Here is an 18,066-nt window from a genome sequence, read left to right as displayed (position 1 = left end):
TTCCCTATTGATAGACATATAAATTGTATTTAATTTATCTCTAATAAAATCATTCACCATTGATGATTGTACTTATGTGTAGTGTTACATTTAGATAAATAGATAAAAGTTGGTATGGAATTTTGGGTGTGACATTTTGAATTATAATTAACACTGGTAAATTGTCTCCCTAAGAGACTATATCATTTCTGTACCGTCAATTTTGAAAGGGTCTATTTCTTTACACATCCGACAAATGTAAACTGTTATATAATTTTTTTCACTCTGATGGAAAATACTATGCCTAATTATTATGTTAATTTTTATTTTCCTAATTATTAGTAGTGCTATTCACATTTTCATATTTTTATTATCCACTTACAGTTTTGTTTTGGTTCATGGACTTTGCACAATTTTAAATTTGGTTGTCTCCTCTTTGGTAGGTGCTTCCTATATATCATGGATATTAATGTTTTGTTTTTTGTGCTGTAATATTTTCTTTCTATTTTTATTATCTTTTAATTAGTTAATATATTGTTAATAGAACAGAAGTTTACATATTTTTATATTTTATCTCTTATATTTTCTCTTTCTGGCTTCTGTTTTTAGTGTTTCTTATGAATTCCTTTCTACTCTAAAGTCATAAATATATCCTTCTAGAATTTTTCTAATATTCATTAGAGTCATGAGTTTTATGGTTAGCTCCTTTAAGCAACTGGAAGAAATTTTGTATATAATGAAAGACAGTATCTATTTTTTTTTTAAATAACAGACAATTATACAAATTCTAGTCCATCCATTTCCAACTAACTTTAATGCTAGATGTTTTACAAACTAAATTCTATAATATACACAGTTCTCTTTCATAAAATCTCTAATCCATAACTGATGTCTACATAGGTATAGTTTTGCTTTATTATACTTGTTGACTTTTATACAGCTTCGTTTCTTGTCTATATTGTGATTTTTGGTGGTGAGCTCATATTTATTGGAAACTTATCTCTGGAGTTTTATTGAGGCCCCAGCTGAAGGTGCATTCCTCTAGAGATGATTTGTATTTTGCTTCTATCAGCTGCTTACCAACTGAAATCCATTATAAATTAATATGAACATTTTTTAATAGTTTCATGTTTATAATACAATGGATAGTAATAGAATTCATGCTTTGACAAAATTTTCCTGTAGGGCAATACATGCGCTCATATGTCATCATTAAGGATGGAAAATAAAGATATTCAAGCAATGAGTTAAAAGTATTGTGATATGATGAAATAAAATACGTTTGGAGGTGGTGTATCAAATTCTTCCCTGATGTTCAAGAAAAGCAATAGTCTTAACATTTCAATAGAGAATGATTATATACCTTATAATAAATCTAGAACTATATAGCATGTGAAGTGCTGAAATATTAGACTAAATAAACTATTAAACAAAAAGAGAGTCCTATTGTATTTAGCAAGAACTGATTTTTTTTTTAATAGATGATCTTCAAAAAATGGAATGACTGACCTTTTGTATTAGGCAATACAGAGTTTTGTGGTAGTCTTCCAGAATTCCTGAGACCCTCTGGCTAGGACTTCGTGTACCTTCTAATTGAGGCCTCATATACTATTTCATCAGTTTGGAAGTTGCAAATAAAGAATCATTACTATGACATGCAGAATTTATTCATAGAACATTATTTTAGTTGCATACCCATATTTATAGATGTGGAAAAAGCACCAAATATAGAAATAAGTAGCTCTTTGTAAATGTGACTCCACAAAGCGAAAGGTTCGTGCTCTATTATTTGTGTTTTCACATTTATTACTAATAAGTTATTGTTTGTATAATTCATCATGGACACTATGTATTTTAAAGGGTATGTGAAGCTACATCAACGAGAAATTATGTTTAAAAGTTAAATATTTATGTAAGATATTTCTAACATTAAATGTCCATAACCAATTGCTATGGAGAAAATAAATATTTTTAATAAAAACATTTGGCTCAAAACCTGAAAATACAAACACAATTAAAAATTTCATATACTTTGAAAATGGGATTTTTAAAAATTTTAATTAGCTAATACACTTAATGGCTCCCCCCTCCCCCCCAGATCTGGGGTTGTCTAAAGCTTAGGATTGTCCCTAGAGTGTTAGCTTTTTATCATGGTGAAAACAGCCAACTCTTTATATCTGTAAACTTTGTTCAAATATGACAATAAACATTTTAATCAACTCTGAAATCACAAAAATCAAGTGTTCCTTTTTCATTTAAACCATCCTTCTTAACCTGGCAGCTGAGTCTAATTAACCTGAATTGTTTCACTCAAGGTTAGAACCTAGAACCCACTCTAGCTATAGCTCATGGGGCTATAAGAATATTTACTGAAATGAACTGCTAAGCATCAAACATGGAAGCATCTCTATCCCTCTGCCCAATTCCTTATTTTCAATGTCCCTTCATGAATTTGCTGGATTTACCTGGGATGTCATCCTTTCCTCCTAGTCCTCACTCTCACACCTCCCTTCTTTCTCCTCTTTCTCAATTCCTGATCATGCTTCAAGATTGGTAGAAAAAAAATTAAAAGAAAATAAAATCAGCATTTCTATGAAGCATCTCTGGGTCTAGAAGCAGAAGTTGTTGCTTCCTGTATGTCTTCCTACTTTCGCACTGCTCATCTCTAATACTGGTATTTGTTTATGAACCTGCCTCCTTTCCTAAGTTATAAGTTACTCAGGAGCATGATCTGTGTATTCACACTCCCTACTCACCAATACCAAGCACAGGGGCAGGTCCGCTGTGTGTGTTCAGTAGGCGTCTCCTGAATTTATGGGTGTTGCTACTGCTTCCTATCATGTTTGTCTCTGACACCAAAAAAGAGTTCTTTAATAATTGGATTCTAGTTGCTTCTCAAAAGATTCATAGAACTGCTTTACTATTTCCCCCCTTCTCTTCTGCCTTTCTTCCTCCATTTTTTTTGTCTCTCTCTATCCCCTACTCTTCCTCCCTCCCTGTCTCTCTTCCTTTCTTTTTTTTATTTTCCCTTTCATTCAAAATCACTGCATCAAAGTAATGTGTTTTCTTAGTCATGCACTAATCCTTAGTGACTGCATTTTTAATCCTAAACTCAAGCTAGGATTGCATCATTAACACCTGTCAACAAACTTGTCCAGTGTGGACACAGCACATTCATGAACCTCTAACGATGCCTTTATTTTGGAACACTGACGGTCATATGAGCTTTGCCAACCTGGACAAACACATGGAATCATGGACTCAGTTTAAGATGCGGGGTTCTTGTGTTTCATCTTTGTACTGACATTCTAATTTCAAACCTATTAGGTAACACAATTCTCATGTCCCCTCCCCTAGAATAACCAATTCCTGGTTTGGCTCCCCTGTGTGTGCGCCAAGTCTTCAGCCAGCCGTGTGATTCTGCCTGAATGCCTTGCCTCCTGTGTTGGCCTAACCTCTGGACACCAAAATACAGCAATGAATCCCCAAATGCGTGGGACACATTCTGAGAAACAAAGGGAGGAGGAGTTTCATACACTGTGCATTGGTGACAGTGGTAAGGCATAAGGGTTTTACTGATGGGTATCTTTCTTTTGTTTCAAGTAACTGCTGAGAAACTGACAATAATGTGGTTGCTTCCATCATGGGTCCTGGGATCACCAAGAAAGAATTCTACCTCAAATCTCCCTGGACATATGAGGTGTAATCAAACACTATGGTGACTATTTAAATTTAAAAAAATACTACATTAAAAGACACATTGCCATTATTGACCCTCAAAATACTCCCCCTCGCTTAGAACACACTTATCCCATAGCTCTTGCCACTTTCTGAAGCAGTTCTGGAAGTCCTCTTTTGTGAGTGTCTTTAGTTGCGCTGTCTTGAACACTTTAAAAATAGGACTTTGTATGCTTCTAAGAATGAAGATAAAGAGAAAATATAAAGTCTTTGCTTAAATGTCATCTTTCTGCTTTGGCTGATCATGACCATCCTAATTAAAATTGCAAAGCTCCACCATGCCTCAGCTCCTCTATCCTAGTTCATAGTTTCTGCAGCACTCACTACCTTTTGATATGTAATGTACTTCACTATTTTTATTGTTCATGTGTTTCTCCCTGGTGGGAAACAAGATGCACAAGGGCAGAGTTTTTCTCTTCTTTCTTTTGTCTCTTTCATTCATTGATGTCCCCAAGCACCTAGAACAGTACTTGGCACATATAAGCATTCAATAAATACTGACTGAATAAATGAATAAATGGATAAATAAAAACAGCATGCCAAAAATATTCTCTAGGACTAGATACACATTTCTATTCTATCATCAGAATGTGTAAAAATAATATTTAGTTCTTTTCAGTTGCAAGGAGATCAAATCAATGAATGTTTTTTCAAGGGGGATATCTATATTTGTTGTTCTCCATCTTTGATGATATAATGTTTTAAAATTAAGTGTGACCATGAATGAGCTCAAAATGAGTTCCTGGGATTTTGAATATTAATCAATGGACATTTTCCAGGATTCCAAGGTGCTGACTTATAGCGACCATGCGGAAGACTTCATGAATAGACCTTTCATTATAATTTCCTCAGAATAGCAAACTCTCAGCTGACTCTTCCAGTAGAGTCCATGATTTAACTCTGGAATTTGTTTTGACTCACCAACTATAAAAACAACTAAAAGGAACATGTGGGAGTCATCGAAATACTGCAGGTAAAACCCACTTTAAGAAAGAGAGAAAATACACACCCAAATTGAATAAACAGATCAAATACTTTTGATATGACAAAAGGATTCTTCAATTTGTAAAGGGAGTCACCTCAGGATTACTTACAATGGTAATTTACCGACAATATTTTTAGTAATGAATTGTCTCCTATGTGAATTAAAGTCACATGGCTGTTTTATAGGAGATTGTCTAAGGCATGAAAGAAGGTACAGACGGACGGGTGGGTAATGCAGCCAGTCTGGAAGCAGAAGCCAGTGTCAGGAGTCTTGAGTCCACTGTTGTGTGTCATAAAGTCTGTTCTCTCATTAGAGAGAACAAATCAGTCAAAGCGAAACGGTGCCCGTGGCCTTCCCTGGAGCTCCTCTGTGACTAAATGTCTGATTTATTTGTAAATTTGCAAATAAAGCTCTTTTTTATTAAATCAATGGTTCTGCTAATTTTAAAGTATCCTGCTACTGCATTTCATTTATCTTTGTTGACTCAAAGTATTTAGAGAACAGTTTGCTTCCCAGCCTGAGAGGATTCATATTCCCAAGACAATTAAGCTCTAGAAAAGATGTACGGAAAAGGCATAGCCTCACAGTAGATATTTCTATTCCTATGATAAAACCATTGTTTTTCAGCATGCTGAAAAGGGAACATAGGTGAAACTACTTTTTCTTAATTTTATCACTAGGAAATACTACAAAAAAGAGACCAACACTAACACTTGAAGGCAATTTTTGTTTAATATGTGGATTATTGCTACTTATTTATTTTGCCTACATGAAGTCTTTTTATGCTTATCATATATATGTTTAATGATGGTAAATTTGCAGAAAAAGGATGAAGTTAAACGAATAACTAGCATCTGGATCCATTCTATAAGAAAGGTGAACAACCAGTTCCTTAGAAAAATAACTTCTGCTTCAACTGTACTGTCCAAAACAGTGACTATTTGCATTTAAATTAAAATTCAAAAAATTATCAAATAAGTTGCTCAGTCGCATGAGCCACTTTTCAAATTCTTAATAGCCACTAGTTGTTACCATATTGAACAGCACACATACGGAAAACTTTTATATCACAAAAAGCACTCTTCAAAATATCTGATTTTAAGCGAAAAATAAGATATGTAAACAGCAATCACTCACACACAAATACATATACTGCACATTCATCAATTATTTTAGAAACCTTAAAACCTGAAAGTATCCCATCACTAAAGAGAAGTAGAAAATTTAAAAGAACAGAATCCTTAGTTTGTTTTGAAAAATCTGCCAGAGAAGATGAATGGCCATTTTAAGAACAGAGAATGAATTTAGCTTTAATGGAGCAGAATAAAAAAGAGAAATACAGCAGGTCATTTCTAAGGTTTATTACAAAAGCCTTGAAAGGGTGACTTTGAATGTATATTTTACCTGTTAGCATTTTACATTTTGATGACTTAGAAGATTAATATTAAAATTATGGTTCAGAGAATAAAAGCTAAAAGCAGGTAATTGTCATATTAAAAATCCCAAGTAATTTAAACTTGATGAACATTAACCAATCACTTGTGCTATTTGAAACATCCTTTGATCCAGAATTTTTCAGCAGAAAATAATAGCTTTTTACTCTACATACAGGTAGGGCAAACATAGTAGATCGGACCATGTAAATGACTCCCAATATTCACTTTCCAACTTACTTTTAAAATATCTAAAGGAAATTCCACAAATCAGATTTTTATATCACTACCATACAGTTAGTCTAAACCATCTACATGGATTTATTTTTTTCCTCACATCTATTACACAAATTGGTTCAATTGTGGATTTGTCATGCTGGATATTTAGTTTCCCATGAGCCAAGTCTTTGAATCATTGGAACAACTACCCATTAGAGTAGATACCAAAGAAAACATGACTGGAATGCACCAACATGCTCATGAAGCACTCTGATTTATCTTACATCAATACATCAGTGAGGAAAGTGGGATGAATCGAATCAGGGTGACTGGTGAGAGCAATTGAACACAAGCTGGAGGGTGGATAGTCAGGCATAGGAAGGAGTGTGCTGCCACCGCCTGCTGCTGAGGATGAGGGGCGGGAACTCACCCCACCACTATCACTATTCCTGCGTGATAAGATGGAATTGTCAATTTACATTGCTTTTACTAAATTCTAAAAATGCAGAACATTAGGTAGCTACATTTTAGTGATATTTTAAGTGTATTTTTAAAAATTCTACTGTTTATCAAAGGGCTATAAATAAATACTGCTTTCAAGTATCAAACTCTTGAGGCTACTTAAAATGTTTAACTAGTATGTGAGGCTATCAATTCTGGAAGATTCAGGGAGAAACCCAGAGAGTGTCCTGACTGAAGAGTGAAAGCAAGGGGTTTTTATGAGAAAAATGAAAGAAATAAGTACATGAAAAAAAGAAAACACTTCCTATTGGTGCTGCCAAGATGAGCTACTCTTGTATATATGAGCACGATTGGTCACTGATTCTATCTTTAGATAGTAGGCCTATCATCATTACTCCTTGTGATCCGGATGTCTGCTTTCCTGCTGGGTTTCCAAACAATTGTTTGTCCCAGCTCAAAGTTTCAAGGAACAAGACAAGTATTGCAGTTGCTCTGGAACGGCTGCTCTGGTTCCATTTTAAAATGGCTCTATTTATGTCATTTTTCACAGTGCTATGTTCATCCTCAGTGCAATTTTCCCATCCCTTTTATAAGTTTACTTCTTGATATTTTAAAATGACTTCAAAATTTAAATCTGAGGACACTCAAATTTAAGTCGTATCTTGACACTAAATAATGGTTAACTTCTAGGATACCTTTTCTAAGCTTGTAACATAGAGGTTTTTGAAAATCTTTGCATGGAAACCAAAGAAAAAACAGGCGAGAATTAAGGTGAGATGAGTAGAGGTGTTCATCTCATGCAATTCTGATCAGTTTGTCAACCTCATATTTGCTTCCTTATGCTAACATGTCCATGGGCCAGCATTATCAGAAAATAAATCATTCCCTAAAACTACCTGTTTTGGGTCTCTGTTAATCTCATTCTTTTGCGTTCATCCACATGCACATAAAGTTTAATCACAAGCCCGACATAAATGGAGTATGTACTCCTCGAGACTGTTACTAATCATATTGGGTATACAAAATGAATACAAAGATAGAGATTGAGATCCCAATTTACATGCAGTTAGAATCCATGTAGTTAGCCCAGTTCATCATTAGCAAATCCCCCTTTATTCCTCCCAGATCCACCTCCCATTCTAAATTCCATACTTAAACCAACTGGAATGGAAATGGGCTAAATCGCAAGTCTGCACTGTCACAGAGTACTGTGTGGCTTCTCACACTTGAATGTGCACATGAGTCATTTGAGGATGTTGTTAAAGTGCAGATTCTGACTCATTGGGACTGGTGTGGGGCCCAAAGTTCTGCATTTCTAATATGCCTCCAAGTGATGCTGGTGCTCTGATTCATAGAGGACACTGAATAGCAAATTTTTAAAGCAGAGTGTATCATTTGCTACTCAAATTGTGAACTGTCTGTCATATTCCATAGACTATTCCGCCTTGCTCATGTTGACTGGCAACTTGACAGTTGGATATAAATCAATACACACACACACACACACACACAAAATGATGTCCTAAATATTGTACTAATTATGATCTCTAACAAACATCACAAATACTATAATATGCATTACGTGGCTAACATAGAAAATTCCAGAATTTGACTGATCAGAAATGATAAATGATATCTGTATTTTCCAATAAATTATTTATATTTTGCATTTTTGTCATAGTTGAAAAGTATATTAAAAGTGTAATTTCTAACATATGAGCTGTTAAGTTTTTAATGACATTGTAAAACATTAATCAAATTTATGAGGTTTTGCCTTAAATTATGACACTATCATGTTACTTTTTATTCCAAAGTCATTAAGCACATTTAATTTAATTGTCTGAAAAAGAGATGCTGAAGGCATTTTTAATTTTTTTAACTTTGCCTCACATTTACTCATATTTCATCCTTTTTTATGCCACAGACAGGAAGACAGATATGTTTCCTTTCTTTTCACAAAAGAAAAAAGTCAGATGATGGTCAAAATGCTTTGTTCCAAAAGCCGAATACTGAAAATGCTAGTTGTACTGGTTTATAATCAATTAAAATATCTTTTATTTAGTTTTAAAAATTTAAGTCAAATATAACAGAGATAAAAATATTTAAACATACAACTATTTTTACTGAATTGTGTTTCTTGAGCTATATTCTATCATCTTTTTTCTTATTAATTTTAAAATAAAACCCTGACATGTTTTATTTATTAGGCATTCATTTTGTATAATGTATGATCCCAAGAAATCATATCAAAATATTATGCTAACCTTCAAATATGTGGCTGTGACCACTTTCAGGTGACATCTTGTCAAAAGATGTTTCCTCGCCTTTCTTGTCTGAATCTTTCACAGAATCATCGGACTGGCTCCCAGGGTGACTCTTAAATGTTGGTGAACACAAACTTCTCTCTATTTCCACTTCCTGTTGGAAGACATTAAAGGAATGTGTGTTAAAAGCTATCAGTGGGAAACAGATGTGCTTTTCAGAGTGTTTAGAAGGCAGCAATGAGAGAGGGAAGAGATTTCTATGAGTAATGTTTGCCAATATGCTTCAGAGAAAATTTTGATAACTTAGCAAAGAACTGCAAACACATATCTGATGCTTAGTTTACTTTTTCTGCCACGATTTCCACTTCTGAATTGGCATTTCTTTCATGTATATATTTTTTTCTTTTTTTCTTTTTTTGCTCTACCACAAGGAGGGAGAAAGTGGAAATAAGGGTCACAATACAATATAATATGCCAATACATGCAAATTCCTGAGGCCTGAGAAATATCCATGAGGGATTTCAAAAAATAGCACTATATCAACATTATATGCTTAAGACAGACAGAAATTAGTTTTTTAATGTTATGTTCATCTTATAATGATAATCTTAGTAATAATAGAGCTCTCAAATTACAAAATCATTCAGCCACCATACAGTAAGTACAGTTTGGCAACTCATGAAAATTTTGAAATTACTTCTTTGACATACTGATTCAAAACTAGAGAGATGAAGTTTCCCGCTGCCACCCAAAAATATAAAGAATATTTCAAATATAGGGAATCTAATATTACTTGTTTTACATATTGAGTAGTATAATCTAATAAGACAAACCAAGTCAAATAGACTAATTATTTTGAATAAAAATTGTAAAAATTAAGTAAATAAGCCAAGATAGGTTGAGAAGCAATAATGTATTAAAAATAAAATTCAAGCAATATGTTGAAATATTTTCAAAAGCTACTTATAAGTTTTGGAGTTTTGTACATGAGGTTGTGTTTTCTAAACAACAGCCATTCAAACAATGATGTGATGACTTACTCTTCATTTTTGTTAAATTTTAAATACACTAGCATGAGTGAGTCAAGTTTGAGAGACAGCTAAAAGTTCTAAAAACATTTCGTAAAGTGGCCATATTTTATATATCTATAATATGGTTGCAAAAAGCAAGGCTTTGTAAAAATAACCTCTTGACTTGTTTATGTTTTCTAATTTTCATATCTATCTATATCTATATCTTCTAAATAATTTATATCCACATATAATTATATAAATAATATAAAAATATTGGTATGTGTTTAATCATCTCATCTTTAAGTACCTCCAAATAACGTATAGTGTCTTCATTATTTTGACCTTTAACTGGAACTAAAAACATTTATAAGAGAAAAACACAGTAACATGTTTCTGTTTTTTTAAGTGCATTCCCTTTAACATTTGTGTTTCCAGCTATTATCAAAACCCAAAGTTTCCTAACAGTAGTGATGTTTTATGCTGTTCAGACACAGTGGCAGACATGTCATGGTATGTGGGTGTGGGCTCCTTAGCTAGTAAATAAGCACAGCATCCTCACCTCAATTCATTCTGGTCCTCTCCTACTGTCACGTAAAGGGACTGCTATGAAATGGATGCAATATGTTTGTCTGTTTCTGTTTTAGCAATTTAATCCAACTCCTAGCACTGGCAGAATAAAATGAGGTAAATAAAGAGAAAGTGAAGATTCTCAAAAAGTAGTGATTCCCTGGAAATTTTTTGTTTTGACAAAGGGCAGAATGCTGAACGTGGTCCATGGACTCAAGTGGTGAGGTGAAAGGATCATCTCTCTCTTTCATATAGAAATATGGAAATGTGATTTGGTGAAAATGTTTAAGCAAATATTTCAGTCAGGCATGACATTAACTTTTACTATATCGGCATTCTCAATTTTGAATCCACAAATACCAAGAGCCTGAGGCAGAAAGGGACCCCACAGACAGATGAATGTAGTAGGTAGACCTGTTTTCAAACCTCCATCATCAGATCCAGGTCATTCTGAGGCAACTTCCTTAGCACCCTGGCAAGGGGGGGGGGCTGTGTAGAGATGTAAAATAACGTCTCAGATGAGGTGGAATCGAGCTTTCTCTAATCAAAGCAGTGATCTGCTTTAATCTCTTTTAATCTGTTTTATGTACAGTGCTTCTACAAAAGATTTACTTTGAGTGAAAAATCTACAGGCTTCAACCCATGCACAAAACACCAGTTTAGAGGGAAAAAATGCAGCACTGGAGAAACTTGCACTGAAGCCTTCCCTTTGCTACTTACTAGTGGTATGGCCTTGCTCAGGTCACTTGACATGTCTGAGACATGTCTATAACATATTTTCTCATACGTTATATGAAGAAATGTAGTCTCCAAACATCTAACATTCCATAACCAAGCACTTGCATTCTAATGCTATTTTAAAGAAAATGAAGAAATATTATTCATCTTTTTTACCTTCCAGTCCAGTGAGGGAAACAAAGAATAATAAAGCACATAAATCAATGTAAAGATACAACAATGTACAGACCCAGAAGGAGAGACACATAATCCTGAATGTCTAACATGGGGAACTTAATCTAGTGAGGAAGGTCATGCAAAGCTCCCTGGGAAAACAATCTTCAGATGATATTTAAAGGATAAAATGGGGCTTAATGAAGTGAAGATCTCTCCAGGTGGAGAGAACAACATGTGCAAAGGTCTTGGGAGGACAGGAAGCACAGTGGATAGAAATGTGGCAGGATCAGGGAGCCTGAAAGAGAATATAGTACAGAATGACCTGTAGAGGTAGGTACAGGCTAGATCACAAAGCACCTGGAGGGTCATATTAACTATTCTGGTCTTAGCTGAATGGGGAGTTACTTGAAGAATTTTAACCGTGTGTGTGTGTGTGTGTGTGTGTGTGAATGTGCACACATGATCAGTGTGTGGTGTAGAAAGCTCAGTCACTACAGTAGGTTTTCTCAACCCTGGCATCACTGACATTTTGAACTAGATAATTCCTCATGGCGGGGCAGGGGGGGGGCGCGTATTCTGTGTACTCTAGGATGCTTAGCAGCATTCCTTGTTTCTATCCACTAGATGTCAGTAGCACTACTCCCCAGTTGTCATGATCAACAGTATGTTCAGATATTGCCAAATCTCCTGTGGGGAGCGATGTCACCCCTGGTTGAGAACTGCTGCTCTAGAGTAGGCTAGACTGGAGGAAAGTCAAAATACATGTGGGAAGATCAGTTAGACCATGACAGTGTTCCAGCCAAGCCATGAGCATGTTGAACAAAGGGTGGTGATGAAAATAGACAGAAGTGAACTAAGTTGAAAACGATTTAGGATGTAAAACTGACAAGACTAGGTAATAGGTTGAATCTGAGGTTTGCGAGAGAAAGCATTTCATTTTCTTTCTGGTGTACCCAACTAAATGGATTGTGATACCATTAAATAATGTCAGAGTGTCAGAAGACATCTGGTGTGGGAGAGAAGAAAGATTATGAGCTGGGTACCAAAGATGTCCAAAGGCAGCTGGATATGTAGCCCTGTAGCTTGCAGGAAAGGTCCTAACTGAACAAGTAATTTGTGAGTTATCTGCCTTTTAGTGGTAATTGAAACAATAGATGTCGATTAACTTGCTTCCAGTGTAAGGAAGAACAAGACCAGGATCAAACCTTGAAAAATGCTGATATTTAATGTTGTGCCAGAGAAGCGAAAGCAGGCCAAAAAAAAAAAAAGGAAGAAAAATCAGAAGGGAAGAACATCTTTAACAATACTGAACTCTTAATGAGAGCATAAATTAGGTAAAAACTTATATATGTCCTTTGAGTTTAGCCACCTGAGTATAAACTGTGGAACAAAACTGTTTCAGCGGAAGTAAGAAGGTAAGAAGTCAGAGTGAAATGGGTAAAGAATTAACTGGGTGATAGTAAGTACAGACAACTTCTTGAATAGATTAGCATTAAAGTAGAGGGAGAAATAGAGCAGCTACTCAAAAGAAACGTATTTTGTTTTAACAGGAGGGACTTGCATATGCTGAAAAGCCATTTGGAAGGATTTAGAAAGATAGACATGTTGGCTGTACAGAGAGAAGGTAAAATCAATGATGTAAAATTCCTGAGAGGAGTAAGAAGATGCATCACAAAGCATAGATACAAATATAACCCAAAGATTGGAAAACATAAAGCATTCCTGTTGTCACAGAGGGGAAGGAAGGTAAAATTACTGTAGATATAAATGATTTGGTGGCTTGGTAGCTTGAAGATAAAAAAAAAAAAAATCCAGTCTGAAATCATATATTTTTTCTGTTAGAATGTGAGGTTTGATGAAAGTTGGAGGAGTATTTGAAGAGAATAAAGAAAGTTTAATCTCATTGCTGTGAGGAATGGGGAAGTGAGATGAGCAGACAGAGATGACAATGGCTAATGTAGCACTGGGATCTCATTTGAGGTTGGTAATATTCAATTTGCAGGGCTACGGATAGGCCCTGCTGAGTGACTGTCTGAAAACTCTCTACAGTTCTACTTCAGGCAATGAGAAACTGGATAGGTGACTTCAACCAGGAAGAGGTTTTGTGAGGAAAAACAATTAAAAGTAAAATGTGAGTTGCAGAATAGGCTAAGGTATGGGAGGGGGCAGGTACAAGGGAATTTAGGTTACCACCAAGAGAACTAAGAGAGTGTGAAACAATACACCATGGAATGCAAATGGATTAAAAAAGGAAGAAAGCAAAGGAAGAGTGGATTAGAAGATAGAAAAAGGATCAACAGACTGGAATCTTGGTGAATATAAAGAAACTTTGTAACTGAATACTTGGCAAAGCAAATTAGAAAGAAAGCTAACCAAGATGGTCTCTTTAGTGATTTGGGAAGTGGCACAGTTGCAATTGCTAAGATCTGGCTGTGACCATAAAAATGGAAACTAAAGTGGAATAAAGAAAAAAGTAGTTACATAGTAGGAGGAAAGCTAGGCACTCAGAGGCTGTCATGATGTCTTACTATAATGGAAGGGTTTATTAGGCTGAAAAAGACTGTAAGTTCAGTGTCACGATCCTGGATAAACACAGGAAACTTAATTGAAATTTAATAAATAATAGCGGTAAAGGGGGACAAAAGGGATACACCTCATTGCCATGAGCAGAGTTTTTAATGAGAGTGAGAGAGGAGTGGTCAGAAAGAACAGTGGCTTCAAAGTACATGAGGAGGATTCAGGGATGGTGGTTTTCAGAGGAGAATCATGCTCTGTTAAGGCAAGAAGGTAGAGGAAGCATTTGGAGAAGAGATTGAGAGTACAAAGGAAACTGCTGATAATAGAGAGGTAGTTCCAGAAGCACTGGTGGAAGCTCCAGCTTAAGTAATATCTAAATCAATAAATAAAATTTCTCAATAATATTTTAAATCTTTTCTAGCTTCAAGACACCTTGAAACCATGGAGAATAGGGGAAATTTAAGCTTACAAAAGATAGTTTGTCTTTGTTATTTATGTGCCTTTCTTTCTTTAACATAATCTCTAATTATAAGCTTAGAAGATTATATATGCATATATTGGAAAATATGGGAATGGAAAATACCAACCTTTAATCATGATCTAGCATCTACTTCGCAAGAGACCACGGAACTATAGGATCACATAAAAGAATCAGAAAATCTTACCAGGCATTTCGAAAGAAAATAGTTTGCTTTATTAGTTTACATATATTTTTTCTCAGTATGGATCAATCCGTGAGTGAAGAGGTCACGAGGTGGGAGGGGGTAGAAGATGAGCACAGGCTAATAAAATAAAAATGTCTGGACTTGTCTATATTTAAAATGCTGAGTTAGCTTATGTACATCCCCAGACTCAGTGGATTATTGCCTTTAGAGAAATAAAAATATTGGAATAAACAAACATAGGAAGTTTTATGCTAACATAAAAAAATGAATGCCAGAAAGAAAGGAAAATCACCAAAATATGAGAGACGAGAGAAGAAACCTCCTCATAGTGAATTCTGCTGTATGGAGGAAAAAGGAGGAACCCAATCATAGCTTGAACAATTCATGGATGGACAAGTATCTTGTTCATTCATGCCTTTGAAGTTTTATAATCCCGTTGTCCCAGTCCTTTTCCTAAAAGGCTTTATCTCCTCCCTCTGTGTATTAAAAGTATTTCTTCCATCATAACTGATCTCAGTGTAAACTCCTTTAAAAACTGTCTTCAATCATTCTGTTCAACAGCCATTTTTCATTTATTCCACACATTTTTGAACAGTTAATATGTCTCAAGCACTGTTCTAGGCACTGTGAATATAAAAATGATCAAGGTGCAGGTTGGGCCCTCAAGAAGCTTATAGTCTGGTGGCGGAGAAAGAGACATCAATTGAACCTTATGACACAAAAACAAGTGAGTAATAATAAAGAAATGTAGGTGTCCTGGACACACAGAGGGAGGATTCCTAGAAGGTGTGAAAGTTTCCTGAAGTAGGTTATGTCAGAGCTGAATTGTGGGCTGGAGTTAAACTCATCCTGAAGGTAGCAAAAATTCTTGAAAGTGAATAAAATAGGGGTGAAAATATTATATTTATACTTTAGATGGATACAGTTGTCAGCTATGTAAAAATATATAGTAATGGAATAAGATGTCAACACTTTATGCAGTAAGTATACACAAAGTAAGGACTTTCAAAAATTTCCAACTGAGAGGCAGAACAAGCCTACAATAGGTTAATGAGAAGGGGAGTAAAAAGAGAGCACATTAAAAAAAATTTAGGCATTTAGTAATTTGTAGAATAAAGTAATGGAGGATTAAACGAAGTCTAGCATAACTCTAGCATAATTGATTTTCTAATTTGAATGGATATCTGAAATTGATAAAATAGGATGAACCTCTTCCCCAAAACTATCAGTGCCTCAGAGAGATGAAGACCAATTTTGGGTTCCTTCTAGACCCACCACAAAGAACAAAGTGATCTTGAAGGGATTCTGGGGGATCAAACATATGCTACACCCTTAGAGTTTTGGGTCAATACTCTTTTTGAGGGAAGCCACAAACATATATTCTTTTGTTTCTCCCAATATACATTTCCTACATGAAAGTGAAACTGACCTTTTCCATGGAAATACTGATAAACAACAGAGTTGTCTTGCTTTAAAAATATTGCTTGGGTTTCATTTTTGAGGGGCTGATAGCAAATTAAGTTTATGGCATGCTGAACATGAGTTTTCAAGGTTGATATATAAAGATATACAGAAGGTAGCTAGACTTCTGGAACTCAAAGGACAAGTCCGTGCTGGATTTAAAGACTCATTAACAAGGTGAGATAGTTACAACAGTAAGAGTCCATTAAGTTACCCAATCAGAGTACGTAGAATAAGTCAGATAGCTAGGGAAAGAACCTCACGGACATTTCAGAAACAGTAAAAGGAAGATTATCTCACGAAGCTACCTTCATGAGACAGCTTCATGAGACAAGGAATAGTCAGAAGTAGGAGCACTCCTGGTCCACATGGTGCCTTTGTGTGAATTAGAAAAAGGGATTTCCTGTTCAGGACTCTTTACTCAATGTAACAAAAAATTGTTGTAATACACTAATTTTGTTAGACCGGAACATGTTACTGCCATCTGCTGGGAAACGGTCATAATAGATTTAAGACTATTTTTGACATGCACTGCTTTCCCTTAGATGTGTGACCTTGGCTTCCAGAAGCAGCTGAGGAAGAGTGAAATCTATGAACGCTGAGAGCATTCCAAAATGCAGCAGGGAGTTTAGAAAAAAACTAAGCAATGGAAAAAATTGGGTTTGGGCAATTAGGAGGTAACCTAGGCAAAACCACTCCTGTTGAAGAGAGCTGGTTTAGGAAGGACTGACAATGAGGAGAAAGAGACAAGGATATAAATTCCTATCCCAATCCTGAAGAAAGTGAATAATAATAATAATAATAGTAATAATGATAATAGTAATAACGATAATAACTAAATGATATTGAACACTCATTATGGATTAGGCACTGTTTTAAGCACTTTACATGTATTATATTCATGTAGTTGTCATTTCAACTCTATGAAAAGGTGCCATTATCTCTATTTTAAAGATGATGAAATTGAAGCTCACAGGTGGAGAAGGACAAGGGCACAGATAGAGCAAGTAAGGGTGACAATAGATGTATAGGGAGCTAGAAGGAGATCACTTCTTTGAGCCTCCATGGTCTCTTTCCCATCTCTGAAGGGAGCTCATGATGAGTTATGTGGGGAGAGATAGAGGGTAACTTTTCCAGAAGACCCAATTTGGATTCAGAGTTCAATGTCAAGTTCTTCTATTTAATAATTAAGTTACCTTGGCTAACTCTTACATCCCTGACCCTCAGTTTTGTCATCAGAAAAATGAAGACAACTATTGTGTCTACCTCAACTATTTTCACAGTGCTTTTATAAGGATTGCCACAAAGTTCCAACAGCATCCCTCATCCACATGCTCATGTGGAATGTCATCTTCTACTTCCCCATCTTCTACTTCAAGAAGTAAGGTCTAATTCTTCACCTCCCTGAGTCAGTGGAGGTCTCGTGGCAGCTTTATCCAGTGACTACAGCAGGTATGCTCACAAGTGAGACTGCCTTGGAATAAAGGGCCCTGGGGAATGAGGAGGTTTTGTGTGTGTGTGTGTGTGTGTGTGTGTGTGTGTGTGTGTGTGTGTGTGTGCGCGAGCGAGAGAGAGAGACAGAGAGACAGAGAGAGAGACAGAGAGAGAGAGACAGAGAGAGACAGAGAAAGAGAGAGAGAGAGAGAGAGAGAGAGAGAGAGAGAGAGAGAGAGAAGCACAAGTGATCAGATATTCACATGAAGAAGCCTTGCAGCTTCTGGCAAAGTCCCTTAGAATGCTCACTTTTTGGATGCTCCCTTTTAGCTCACCCCCTGGGAGAGATCATTTGTAGATCCTCCACTCTACAGCCCCAACTGATTTTCCAGGTAACAGGAGCGTCAAGTGCCCGCAGTGTGCATGAGCCATCTT

The sequence above is a fragment of the Rhinolophus hipposideros genome (assembly GCF_964194185.1).
Source record: "Rhinolophus hipposideros genome assembly, chromosome: 6".
NCBI classification, from domain to species: domain Eukaryota; kingdom Metazoa; phylum Chordata; class Mammalia; order Chiroptera; family Rhinolophidae; genus Rhinolophus; species Rhinolophus hipposideros.
This window is presented reverse-complemented; position numbering follows the sequence as displayed.